Raw genomic sequence first — 12,930 nt, 5'->3', positions numbered from 1 at the left:
TATTACTGGTTATAATTATCACTTAGATTTATAAACGGGAGCATGCTTGCAGCACAAGCTAAAATGCTATGCAAATTGAAATTAAAGTAATTGAAAAACTGGTCTCCTGTGTATGATGTAAAGTCTTTTAACTTTTGCTTTAAAAAGCTAATGACAGTAATTTGTCTATGCAAAAAGAGCAGCAATAAGTTGTTTGATAAACTAAGACTCAAAACACATAAATGTCAGAAAGATCCATTCTCTTTCCAAGTCAGCTGCTTTCTGTCTCCTTAATTCTAAACTTGAAAGTGTTAGTTTAAAACGTTGAAGCATTTCCGAGAAAAACAGGTGACAGTACTGCCAGGGATAGGTTTAGTCAAAGAGGTAACCTAGTCTCTTCTGCCTGCTCAGCTAAACTGACAGGTCTCTTCTTTTTCACACATTATATAGAGAGTAGGAATGAGCAGAGCTGTGGATGTTCAGGTTCATTGGGTCAGTCAAACTTTTGTCCAAAGTTTGGTTCGGCTACCAGAATTGTACCCAAAATTGAATCCGAACCCCTTAGAAGACAATGGAGATCAAAACCTTTGGGCTGTAAAATGATCGTAGTATGGGCTAGGGGTCTCTCACAGTTCTCTCAGAACTGCAAACACCAAAACAGACTTCCGGGAGAAGTCCATGTTCCAAATTAAACACAGGACACTTGGTGATCAGTATGAACCCCTGAACTTTACAGTTTGGGTTCACTACTCTTTAATAGAGGCCTGTCAGACTAGTGGTGCAGGGAGGGAGAAGCCAGCAGAGATATACAGTGTAGACTAATCACCTCATCCCTGGAAAGGCTTTCAACTATGTTTTTGTCTAAAAAACCTGGTGACAGATTCCCTTTATGTCCAATAGCCCCAATCAACTCTAGAAGAGAAAAAATACTGCTGCACTTGATTGCAGTAACAATATCCAAAGAACATGTTCATTATTAAGTCAAACATAATAAAATAGCGACAATTCAACTTGTACCTGAGTCTTTATCAAGATTATTGAAATTACATATTCATACACACATATACAGTACAGACCAAAGGTTTGGACACACCTTCTCATTTAATGATTTTTCTGTATTTTCATGACTATGAAATTTGAAAATTCACACTGAAGGCATCAAAACTATGAATTAACACATGTGGAATTATATACTTAACAAAAAAGTGTGAAACAACTGAAAATATGTCTCATATTCTAGGTTCTTCAAAGTAGCCACCTTTTGCTTTGATGACTGCTTTGCACACTTTTGGCATTCTCTTGATGAGCTTCAAGAGGTAGTCACCGGGAATGGTTTTCACTTCACAGGTGTGCCCTGTCAGGTTTAATAAGTGGGATTTCTTGCCTTATAAATGGGGTTTTGACTATCAGTTGTGTTGAGCAGAAGTCTGGTGGATACACAGCTGATAGTCCTACTGAATAGACTGTTAGAATTTGTATTAGAAAAACGAGTGGCCATCATTACTTTAAGAAATGAAGGTCAGTCAGTTTGAAAAATTGGGAAAACTTTGAAAGTGTCCCCAAGTGCAGTGGCAAAAACCATCAAGCGCTACAAAGAAACTGGCTCACATGAGGACCGGCCCATTAAAGGAAGACCAAGAGTCACCTCTGCTTCTGAGGATAAGTTTATCTGAGTCACCAGCCTCAGAAAATGCAGGTTAACAGCAGCTCAGATTAGAGACCAGGTCAATGCCACACAGAGTTCTAGCAGCAGACACATCTCTACAACAACTGTTAAGAGGAGACTTTGTGCAGCAGGCCTTCATGGTAAAATAGCTGCTAGGAAACCACTGCTAAGGACAGGCAACAAGCAGAAGAGACTTGTTTGGGCTAAAGAACACAAGGAATGGACATCAGACCAATGGAAATCTGTGCTTTGGTCTGATGAGTCCAAATTTGAGATCTTTGGTTCCAACCACCGTGTCTTTGTGCGACGCAGAAAAGATGAACGGATGGACTCTAAATGCCTGGTTCCTACCGTGAAGCATGGAGGAGGAGGTGTGATGGTGTGGGGGTGCTTTGTTGGTGACACTGTTGGGGATTTATTCAAAATTGAAGGCATCCTGAACTAGCATGGCTACCACAGCATCTTGCAGCGGCATGCTATTCCATCCGGTTTGCGTTTAATTGGGCCATCATTTATTTTTCAACAGGACAATGACCCCAAACACACCTCCAGGCTGTGTAAGGGCTATTTGACCAAGAAGGAGAGTGATGGGGTGCTACGCCAGATGACCTGGCCTCCACAGTCACCAGACCTGAACCAATCCAGATTGTTTGAGGTGAGCTGGACCCACAGAGTGAAGGCAAAAGGGCCAACAAGGGCTAAGCATCTCTGGGAACTCCTTCAAGATTGTTGGAAGACCTTTTCCGGTGACTGCCTTTTGAAGCTCATCAAGAGTGTGCAAAGCAGTCATCAAAGCAAAAGGTGGCTACTTTGAAGAGCCTAGAATATAAGACATATTTTCAGTTGTTTCACACTTTTTTGTTAAGTACAGTATATAATTCCACATGTGTTAATTCATAGTTTTTATGCCTTCAGTGTGAGTTTTCAATTTTCATAGTCATGAAAATACAGAAAAATCTTTAAATGAGAAGGTGTGTCAAAACTTTTGGTCTCTACTGTATATACAGTGGGTACGGTACCTGTGTAGTCGCCATCTTTACTTGGGCCCGCTGTACCATGGTAGTGCACATTTGACTTGAGGCCTAGACAGGTAAGCACCTTTGCCTATTTTTTTGTGATGATTCTCCTTTGGTCTGACATGCACTGTGTGCTGTGAGGTCTTATATAGACAGGTGTGTGCCTATCCAAATCAAGTTCTATCAGTTTAATTAAATACAGCTGGACTCCAATGAAGGAGTAGAACCATTTCAAGGAGGATCACAAGGAAATGGACAGCATGTGACTTAAATATGAGTGTCTGAGCAAAGGGTCTGAATACTTATGACCATGTGATATTTCACTTTTCTTTTTTACTAAATTTGCAAAAATTTCAACATTTCTGTTTTTTTCAGTCAAGATGGGGTGCAGACTGTACATTAATGAACTTTTTTGAATTTACCAAATGGCTGCAAAGATATAAAGAGTGAAAAATTTAAAGGGGTATGAATACTTTCCGTACCCACTGTGTGTATATATATATATATATATAATTGTCTACTTTCATCTTTCTGTCTGCAACTTCCGTAACGGAAATCCCACGTCACTGATTGGTCTCGCCAGCTGCCTGTCATGGCTGCAGTGACCAATCAGCGATGGGCACAGTCCGATTAGTCCCTCCCTACCCCCCTGCAGTCAGTGCCCAGTGCCCACATGCTTCCCTCCAGTCTCCGCAGTCAGTGCCCAGCACCCGCATGCTCCCCTCCAGTCACCGCAGTCAGTGTCCGACGCCTGTATGCTCCCCTCCAGTCGCCGCAGTCAGTGCCCGGCGCCTGCATAATCCCCTCCAGTCACCGCTCACACAGGGTTAATGCCAGCAGTAACGGTGTTATGAACTGGTGATTCAGAACCACAATGGACCTAGTGGTTAAGAGCACACAAGGTGACCTGATAGTTACTAATAACATAGGACGAGCTCTGAGACGTGGGAACTCTGTGTTAGGGCTAGCGGAACGCACCAAATAATAAGACAGATAGAGTATGGTGCGTTCGCAGCCCGGGGTCCACCGTGCAGAGATGGAACCTGCTGCCAAGTAATGACGGACTATATGGCGGTACTCATAAGTATACACACGTGGGTTAAACTTCACCCAGCGTGAAGGAAGCGATCCTGTTGCGTCACAGGATCGCGGTACCGCACATAGAGCGCGAGCAAGTAGTCAGCGAACTCAACCCCAACTAGGATTGAAGTCCGATTAGACCCTTGCTGGCACAACACCGCAACTGGGTGTATAAGGAAGCTAAATAACAATATTAAGGCACAAGAGTGCATGCGGTGCCGCACTGACAAACGCCACTAACCACCCAGGCTTGGGTAAGGAAAGCACAGAGGAAGTGCACGGCGCCGTACTGGCGGTCACAGCAACTGGACGCTGTAATGTGTGATTCGTGCTGTAGGATAAGTTGGGCGCTAGATAGCAACCATACACCTTCCGCGAACAGACATTCAATAGGGAAGGGGTATCCAAGGACGACTTGCACTCACAACAAACACACGTATGCAAATGTACACTAGCGCATGGCCGTGCGGTCATGCGCAGTTTATATAGTTGCAGCACAGGAAGTGGCCACAGAAACTTTGCCCTTCCAAGACCTGCCAAGAGGACCAATGGAATGTGCTGCAGAGCCTGAGCACATGACCCTCGATCTCCAACGGGAGATCTTGCCCTGGGCATGCTCAGTGTGTGCAGACAAGGACTTAGTCCCAGAGAAGTCCGCTCGCTGCTGACCAGCACTGGCTTTAATGGCAGAAGCTGAAGAAGCAGCAGTAACTCTCTGTACAGAGTGAGACTGAGCAAGACGCTGGGACCGACGTCCCTGCTGAGCAAACTCCACTGCGGCTGGATAAGAATGGGAGACCGCAGCGGAGATGGCTCGAGGTTCCCCCTGTGCAGAAGAGGGAACTCGAGACCTAACATTACCCCCCCTCCTAGGGCCCCCCCCTCCTTGGGCCTCGCTATGCTCGAAGACAGCAATGAGCTGTGGGGCCCGAATGTTTTCAGCAGGCTCCCATGACCTGTCCTCTGGGCTATAACCCTTCCAATCCACCAGATAGAACTTTTTGCCGCGTACCACCTTGCACCCCAAAATAGCGTTCACCTCGTAATCGTCCGTAGACGAACCCGATGTCCCGGCAGATGACTCGGAAAACCGGGACATGTATACGGGTTTCAAGAGGGACACATGAAAGGTGTCGGTGATACCCAAGCGTGGAGGAAGAACCAAACGGTAGACCACAGGATTAACCCGTTCGAGAACCTTGAAGGGACCCAAGTAGCGAGGAGCAAACTTAGTGGACTCAACTCGCAGCCTGATGTTACGGGCGGAGAGCCACACCAAGTCGCCAGGAGCAAAGGTCGGAGCGGGGCGCCGATGAACATCGGCGGAGGACCTCATTCTGTCCTTGGAGGCCCGAATGGCATCCTGCGTGCGGTCCCAAATGTCCTGTGCCTCCACAGCCCAGTCTGCCACCCTGGAGTCAGCAGAAGACACAGGCATGGGCACAGGAACACGCGGATGCTGGCCGTAATTTAGGAGGAATGGAGTCTGACCGGTGGAGTCGGCTACGGCATTGTTAAGTGCAAACTCTGCCCACGGTAGCAAGGATGCCCAGTCATCCTGCCTGGCAGAAACAAAATGTTGTAAATATGTGACCAAGGTCTGGTTGGCCCTCTCTACCAACCCATTCGTCTCGGGATGATATGCCGAAGAGAGATTCAACTCAATACTGAGTAGACGACAAAGCTCTCTCCAGAATCGAGACGCAAACTGGGGACCCCGGTCACTAACAATTTTGTCTGGCATACCGTGTAGGCGAAAGATATGCTTGACGAACAAGACAGCCAACGCCCGTGCAGAAGGTAGCCGTGGAAGAGGCACCAAGTGCACCATTTTGGAAAAATGGACGGTGATCACCCAGATAATGGTGCAGTTACGAGACTTGGGTAAGCCCACCACAAAGTCCATCCCGACCATCTCCCAGGGCCTGTCCGCCACCGGCAGAGGATAAAGCAAACCAGCTGGCCGTTGCCGAGGAGTCTTGTTCTTGGCGCAAGAGACACACGCCCGAACATACTCTGCGACATCACGAGCCATATGCGGCCACCAGTATGTCCTCGCCAGTAACTCAGATGTCCTTTTGGTACCAAAATGTCCACCCACCCTGGACGAGTGTGCCCAAGAGAGAACCTCCGGTCGCAAACTGGATGGTACAAAAGTCTTGCCCGGAGGCACAGACTCTAGCGAAACCGGGGCCACAGTTCTCAAGCTCTCGGTGGGGACAATAAGCCGAGGCTCCTCCTCCTCCGCAGATGACACAACGGAGCGAGAGAGAGCGTCGGCCCGAATGTTCTTCTCCCCAGATAGAAAATGGAGGGTGAAATGAAACCGGGAGAAGAATAAGGACCATCTGGCCTGGCGAGAATTCAACCGCTGGGCTGTCTGCAGGTACACCAAATTTTTATGGTCTGTGAAGACTTGGAAGGGAAAACGTGCTCCCTCCAAGAGATGTCTCCACTCCGAGAAAGCCAACTTCATGGCTAGCAACTCCCTGTCCCCGATGGAATAATTCCTCTCTGCTGGTGAGAAGGTCTTGGAGAAAAAGAAGCAAGGATGCTTCCGACCTTGAGCATCCTTTTGGAAGAGGACTGCTCCAGCACCAACAGAAGAGGCATCCACCTCCATGATAAATGGCTTATCAACATCGGGGCGATGTAGGATGGGAGCGCTAGCGAAGTCTGACTTTATAGAGTTAAAGGCCTTGGAGACCTCCTCAGACCACAATTTGGGATTCGCCCCCTTCTTGGTGAGGGCAACCAAGGGAGCTACCAAAGTTGAGAAGTGCGGAATAAACTGGCGATAATAATTAATGAACCCCATAAAGCGCTGCACCGCTTTAAGAGAATGGGGTTCCTGCCAGTCCATCACAGCCTGTAGTTTGGCAGGATCCATAGCCAATCCCTGGGCAGAGATGATGTAGCCTAGGAAAGGTAAGGACTCCTGCTCAAACATACACTTCTTCAACTTGGCATAGAGGGAGTTTGCCCGTAGGAGGTCGAAGACTTTGCAAACATCTCTCCGGTGGGAGTCAATATCTGGAGAGTAGATGAGAATATCATCCAGATAGACTACGACCGAGGTGGAAAGCATATCCCGGAAGATATCGTTCACAAAGTCTTGGAAAACGGCTGGGGCATTACAGAGCCCGAAGGGCATCACCAGATATTCATAGTGCCCATCCCTGGTGTTAAAAGCCGTCTTCCATTCGTCCCCCTCACAGATGCGAATCAGGTTGTAAGCACCCCGCAGATCTAGTTTAGTAAATACCCTTGCTCCCCGAAGCCTATCGAAGAGCTCAGATATCAAGAGCAAAGGATACTTATTTTTAATGGTGATGGCATTAAGACCCCTGTAGTCTATGCATGGACGCAATTCCCCATTCTTCTTCTGCACGAAGAAGAACCCTGCCCCAGCAGGTGACACTGACTTCCTAATGAATCCTCTTGCCAGATTTTCCTGGATGTACTGTGACATTGCCTCCGTCTCCGGGAGAGATAGCGGATAGACTCGACCCCGGGGAGGCTCAGCACCAGGCAAGAGATCAATAGGACAGTCATAGGGGCGATGGGGCGGAAGGATCTCCGCCGCCTTTTTGGAGAACACGTCTGCATAAGACCAATACTGCTTGGGGAGAGAGGAAAGATCTGTAGTAGCAACTAGAGTTGAGCGACCTTGACCTTTTTAGAGTCGAGCCGGGTTTCGCGAAACCCGACTATCTCAAAAGTCGGGTCGAGTGAAATCGGCCGATTATGACGTAAAGTAGGGATCATAGTCGGCAGTGAGTGGGGGCCAGGAAAACACCTAGAGTGCCCATTTTAATGTCAAAACCATCCATTCTTCTTAATGAAGCTTGTCAAGCGTAATATACCTTATAATAATTGGAAGGCATTTGAAATTGGGGGTCATTTGGCTAAAGTTGTGGTGGGTAGGGCTGGTTCAAGTAATTAGTGGGCCCAGGAAATCTGGACCACGTCACGGCAGTGGAGCAGGGAGAGGTAAGTATTTCAACTTTGCAAGTGCTGTGAACCTGAGCAAGCAGGGGGGGCCCACTCGTTGGCATTGGCACTGGCACAGGGCCCCTCAAAGTACAGCGGTGTGTTTGCACGGCGGGGGCGCCTCCCACCGGCAGCAACACTTTTGCGTACCATGAGAGGCCCTGTGCCACTGACGTCGCCAACTAGTATTCCTCCCCCCACCTGATGAAGGAACCTGCACTTTCATCTGCACCTTCCTGTTTGTCCCCGTGTAAGGTGGTATGGTATGCGGGAAGGGGGACCTGACTTTCAGCAGGGTCACAATCTTGCAGTGTAGCGTGCACGGGAAATGTTGCGTTATGGGTCAATGTACCAGCAGACTCATCTATCACTGGCTGGGCAATGGGCAGGATGAGGAGGAAACACAGATATAGGCCCAAAGAATAAAGTGGGCTAAATGCAGTTCAAAATTGGTAACACAGGACTAATCAGGGGGCATTGCAGTGGAGGACAACTGGAATGAGAGGCTGACACAGAGAGTAGGCCCAAATCAGTAAGTAGTCGAAATGCAGTTCAAAATTGGCAACAGTAGTAAACAGGCGGCACAGCTTTGTTCAGTGGAGGAGAACAGCAAGGAGTGGCAGACACCGATAGTAGGCCCCAACCCAACTAGTAGGCCAAATGCAGTCTAACATTAACAACTACTTAACGAGCGCCTGAAAACGGAATTTCAGGACAGGAAACCAGGAGAACAGCAAGGAGCGGCAGACACCGATAGTAGGCCCCAAACCAACTAGTACGCCAAATGCAGTTGTTCCGTTTAACCACAATTTAATGAGAGCCTGAAGATAGAAGTTCAGGAAAGGCAACCTGGAGAACACCTTGGAGTGGAACACACCATCTCTCTACACCCCATACCCAATTTGTAGGTCTAATGCAGCGTAGTTTCCAACAACTACTAAACGAGAGCATGATGATCGAAGCATTGGCGAGGAAACCTGGGGAACACCTTGGAGTGGAACACACCATCTCTCTACAGTGGAACACACCATCTCTCTACACCCCATACCCAATTTGTAGGCCTAATGCAGCGTAGTTTCCAACAACTACTAAACGAGAGCCGGAAGATCGAAGCAATGGAGAGGAAACCTGGGGAACACCTTGGAGTGTAACACACCATCTCTCTACACCCCATACCCAATTTGTAGGCCTAATGCAGCGTAGTTTCCAACAACTACTAAACGAGAGCCGGAAGATCGAAGCAATGGAGAGGAAACCTGGGGAACACCTTGGAGTGTAACACACCATCTCTCTACACCCCATACCCAATTTGTAGGCCTAATGCAGCGTAGTTTCCAACAACTACTAAACGAGAGCCGGAAGATCGAAGCAATGGAGAGGAAACCTGGGGAACACCTTGGAGTGTAACACACCATCTCTCTACACCCCATACCCAATTTGTAGGCCTAATGCAGCGTAGTTTCCAACAACTACTAAACGAGAGCCAGAAGATCGAAGCAATGGAGAGGAAACCTGGGGAACACCTTGGAGTGTAACACACCATCTCTCTACACCCCATACCCAATTTGTAGGCCTAATGCAGCGTAGTTTCCAACAACTACTAAACGAGAGCATGATGATCGAAGCATTGGCGAGGAAACCTGGGGAACACCTTGGAGTGGAACACACCATCTCTCTACAGTGGAACACACCATCTCTCTACACCCCATACCCAATTTGTAGGCCTAATGCAGCGTAGTTTCCAACAACTACTAAACGAGAGCCGGAAGATCGAAGCAATGGAGAGGAAACCTGGGGAACACCTTGGAGTGTAACACACCATCTCTCTACACCCCATACCCAATTTGTAGGCCTAATGCAGCGTAGTTTCCAACAACTACTAAACGAGAGCCGGAAGATTGAAGCAATGGAGAGGAAACCTGGGGAACACCTTGGAGTGTAACACACCATCTCTCTACACCCCATACCCAATTTGTAGGCCTAATGCAGCGTAGTTTCCAACAACTACTAAACGAGAGCATGATGATCGAAGCATTGGCGAGGAAACCTGGGGAACACCTTGGAGTGGAACACACCATCTCTCTACAGTGGAACACACCATCTCTCTACACCCCATACCCAATTTGTAGGCCTAATGCAGCGTAGTTTCCAACAACTACTAAACGAGAGCCGGAAGATCGAAGCAATGGAGAGGAAACCTGGGGAACACCTTGGAGTGTAACACACCATCTCTCTACACCCCATACCCAATTTGTAGGCCTAATGCAGCGTAGTTTCCAACAACTACTAAACGAGAGCCGGAAGATCGAAGCAATGGAGAGGAAACCTGGGGAACACCTTGGAGTGTAACACACCATCTCTCTACACCCCATACCCAATTTGTAGGCCTAATGCAGCGTAGTTTCCAACAACTACTAAACGAGAGCATGATGATCGAAGCATTGGCGAGGAAACCTGGGGAACACCTTGGAGTGGAACACACCATCTCTCTACAGTGGAACACACCATCTCTCTACACCCCATACCCAATTTGTAGGCCTAATGCAGCGTAGTTTCCAACAACTACTAAACGAGAGCCGGAAGATCGAAGCAATGGAGAGGAAACCTGGGGAACACCTTGGAGTGTAACACACCATCTCTCTACACCCCATACCCAATTTGTAGGCCTAATGCAGCGTAGTTTCCAACAACTACTAAACGAGAGCCGGAAGATCGAAGCAATGGAGAGGAAACCTGGGGAACACCTTGGAGTGTAACACACCATCTCTCTACACCCCATACCCAATTTGTAGGCCTAATGCAGCGTAGTTTCCAACAACTACTAAACGAGAGCATGATGATCGAAGCATTGGCGAGGAAACCTGGGGAACACCTTGGAGTGGAACACACCATCTCTCTACAGTGGAACACACCATCTCTCTACACCCCATACCCAATTTGTAGGCCTAATGCAGCGTAGTTTCCAACAACTACTAAACGAGAGCCGGAAGATCGAAGCAATGGAGAGGAAACCTGGGGAACACCTTGGAGTGTAACACACCATCTCTCTACACCCCATACCCAATTTGTAGGCCTAATGCAGCGTAGTTTCCAACAACTACTAAACGAGAGCCGGAAGATCGAAGCAATGGAGAGGAAACCTGGGGAACACCTTGGAGTGTAACACACCATCTCTCTACACCCCATACCCAATTTGTAGGCCTAATGCAGCGTAGTTTCCAACAACTACTAAACGAGAGCCGGAAGATCGAAGCTCAGGAAAGGCAACCTGGGGAACACCTTGGAGTGTAACAAACCCTCTCTCTACACCACGGAAGGGCTGATTCTTAGGAAGGAAGGCTGTCGGAAAGAAGCAGGGCGCGTCCGAGGGTGATTATATTCTTATTAGGTATATACTCACCCTCGGACGCGCCCTGCTTCTTTATTTGTAATGAATGTTTATTTGCAATGTGGTTTTGACTTACTCTATTTTTTTGGTAAATAATGATTTTATTATTTTCATTGTTTTGCATCTTCTTGGCAATAATATAAAGAAGACGCGACAGGACAACACTCGGTGGATGCCATATCTGTGTTTAAAATTGAAAAAACCTTTCAGTTAACTACTTGCAGGAGAAAGTTATTGTAGCTGGTGGCCATTTTTAGTACTGTACCAGATTTTTGTTGTATGTGTTTGTTTTTAATGTTAAAATGTCTGCATTTGATATCTCTCCAGTATTTTCTTTTTTATAAGCAAAATACTTATTTTTATATTTTCTGATGTTGGTTCCAGGGGTACACGGGCAGCAGTGGTGTGGTCAGTGGAGGCCTAGTGGAAGGAGTGACCGCAGACAGGCATCGAAGGCCTAAAATAATAACACATGGCTGTAGGCAATTTTAAATTGGTTCCAGGGGTACACGGGCAGCAGTGGTGTGGTCAGTGGAGGCCTAGTGGAAGGAGTCACCGCAGACAGGCATCGAAGGCCTAAAATAATAACACATGGCTGTAGGCAATTTTAAATTGGTTACAGGGGTACACGGGCAGCAGTGGTGTGGTCAGTGGAGGCCTAGTGGAAGGAGTCACTGCAGACAGGCATCGAAGGCCTAAAATAATAACACATGGCTGTAGGCAATTTTAAATTGGTTCCAGGGGTACACGGGCAGCAGTGGTGTGGTCAGTGGAGGCCTAGTGGAAGGAGTCACCGCAGACAGGCATCGAAGGCCTAAAATAATAACACATGGCTGTAGGCAATTTTAAATTGGTTACAGGGGTACACGGGCAGCAGTGGTGTGGTCAGTGGAGGCCTAGTGGAAGGAGTGACCACAGACAGGCATCGAAGGCCTAACATAACAAAAATGTCAATACAATGGTATTGTCAGTGGCAGGCATTGAAGGATGTCAGCGCATAGACTAAACATTGGTGGAGCTGTGAGATAATTTTGCAAGTTGTAGAGCACTGTTTGAGCTGGGGTGGGGGGAAACTGTCTTGTGGCCGGCGGTACAGGCCCAGGGCCCCTCATATTACAACGGTGTGTCTGACGTTGGGTGCGCACCACCACCGCCAGAGACACTTTATTGTACTAGGAGGGACCCAGTGGCAGTGCCGTCGACCAAAAGCGGGCTCACCCACCTCTTCAGACAAACTGCACTCTCACGGGTGCTGTCGCCAAGTGTCGATACCACGGCCCCGTGTGGGGAGTTTGGCTATTTAGTGAGGTGTAAACATGTCGTATGCTGGACAATCAGGTGCAGAAAATTACGAGATTGGAAAAGGCATTCAGAATAGTCCACAGGCAAGACCTTTTCATAGGAAAGCTAGGTGTCAGCCGGGCAAGGTGGGGCAAAAGATTTCGAAATCCAGTTGTGGTTCATTTTAATGAAGGTTAGATCATCTACATTTTGGGTAGCCAGACGAGTCCTTTTTTCTGTTAGTATTGAACCTGCAGCACTGAATACTCTTTCTGATAGGACACTAGCTGCCGGGCAAGCAAGCTCCTGCAATGCATATTCTGCCAATTCTGGCCAGGTGTCTAATTTTGATGCCCAGTAATCAAATGGGAATGACGGTTGAGGGAGAACATCGATAAGGGATGAAAAATAGTTTGTAACCATACTGGACAAATGTTGTCTCCTGTCACTTTGAATTGATGCTGCAGTACCTGTCCTGTCTGCGGTCATAGCAAAATCACTCCACAACCTGGTCAGAAAACCCCTCT

The sequence above is a fragment of the Ranitomeya imitator genome, chromosome 3, assembly GCF_032444005.1.
Source record: "Ranitomeya imitator isolate aRanImi1 chromosome 3, aRanImi1.pri, whole genome shotgun sequence".
Classification (NCBI taxonomy): Eukaryota; Metazoa; Chordata; class Amphibia; order Anura; family Dendrobatidae; genus Ranitomeya; species Ranitomeya imitator.
This window is presented reverse-complemented; position numbering follows the sequence as displayed.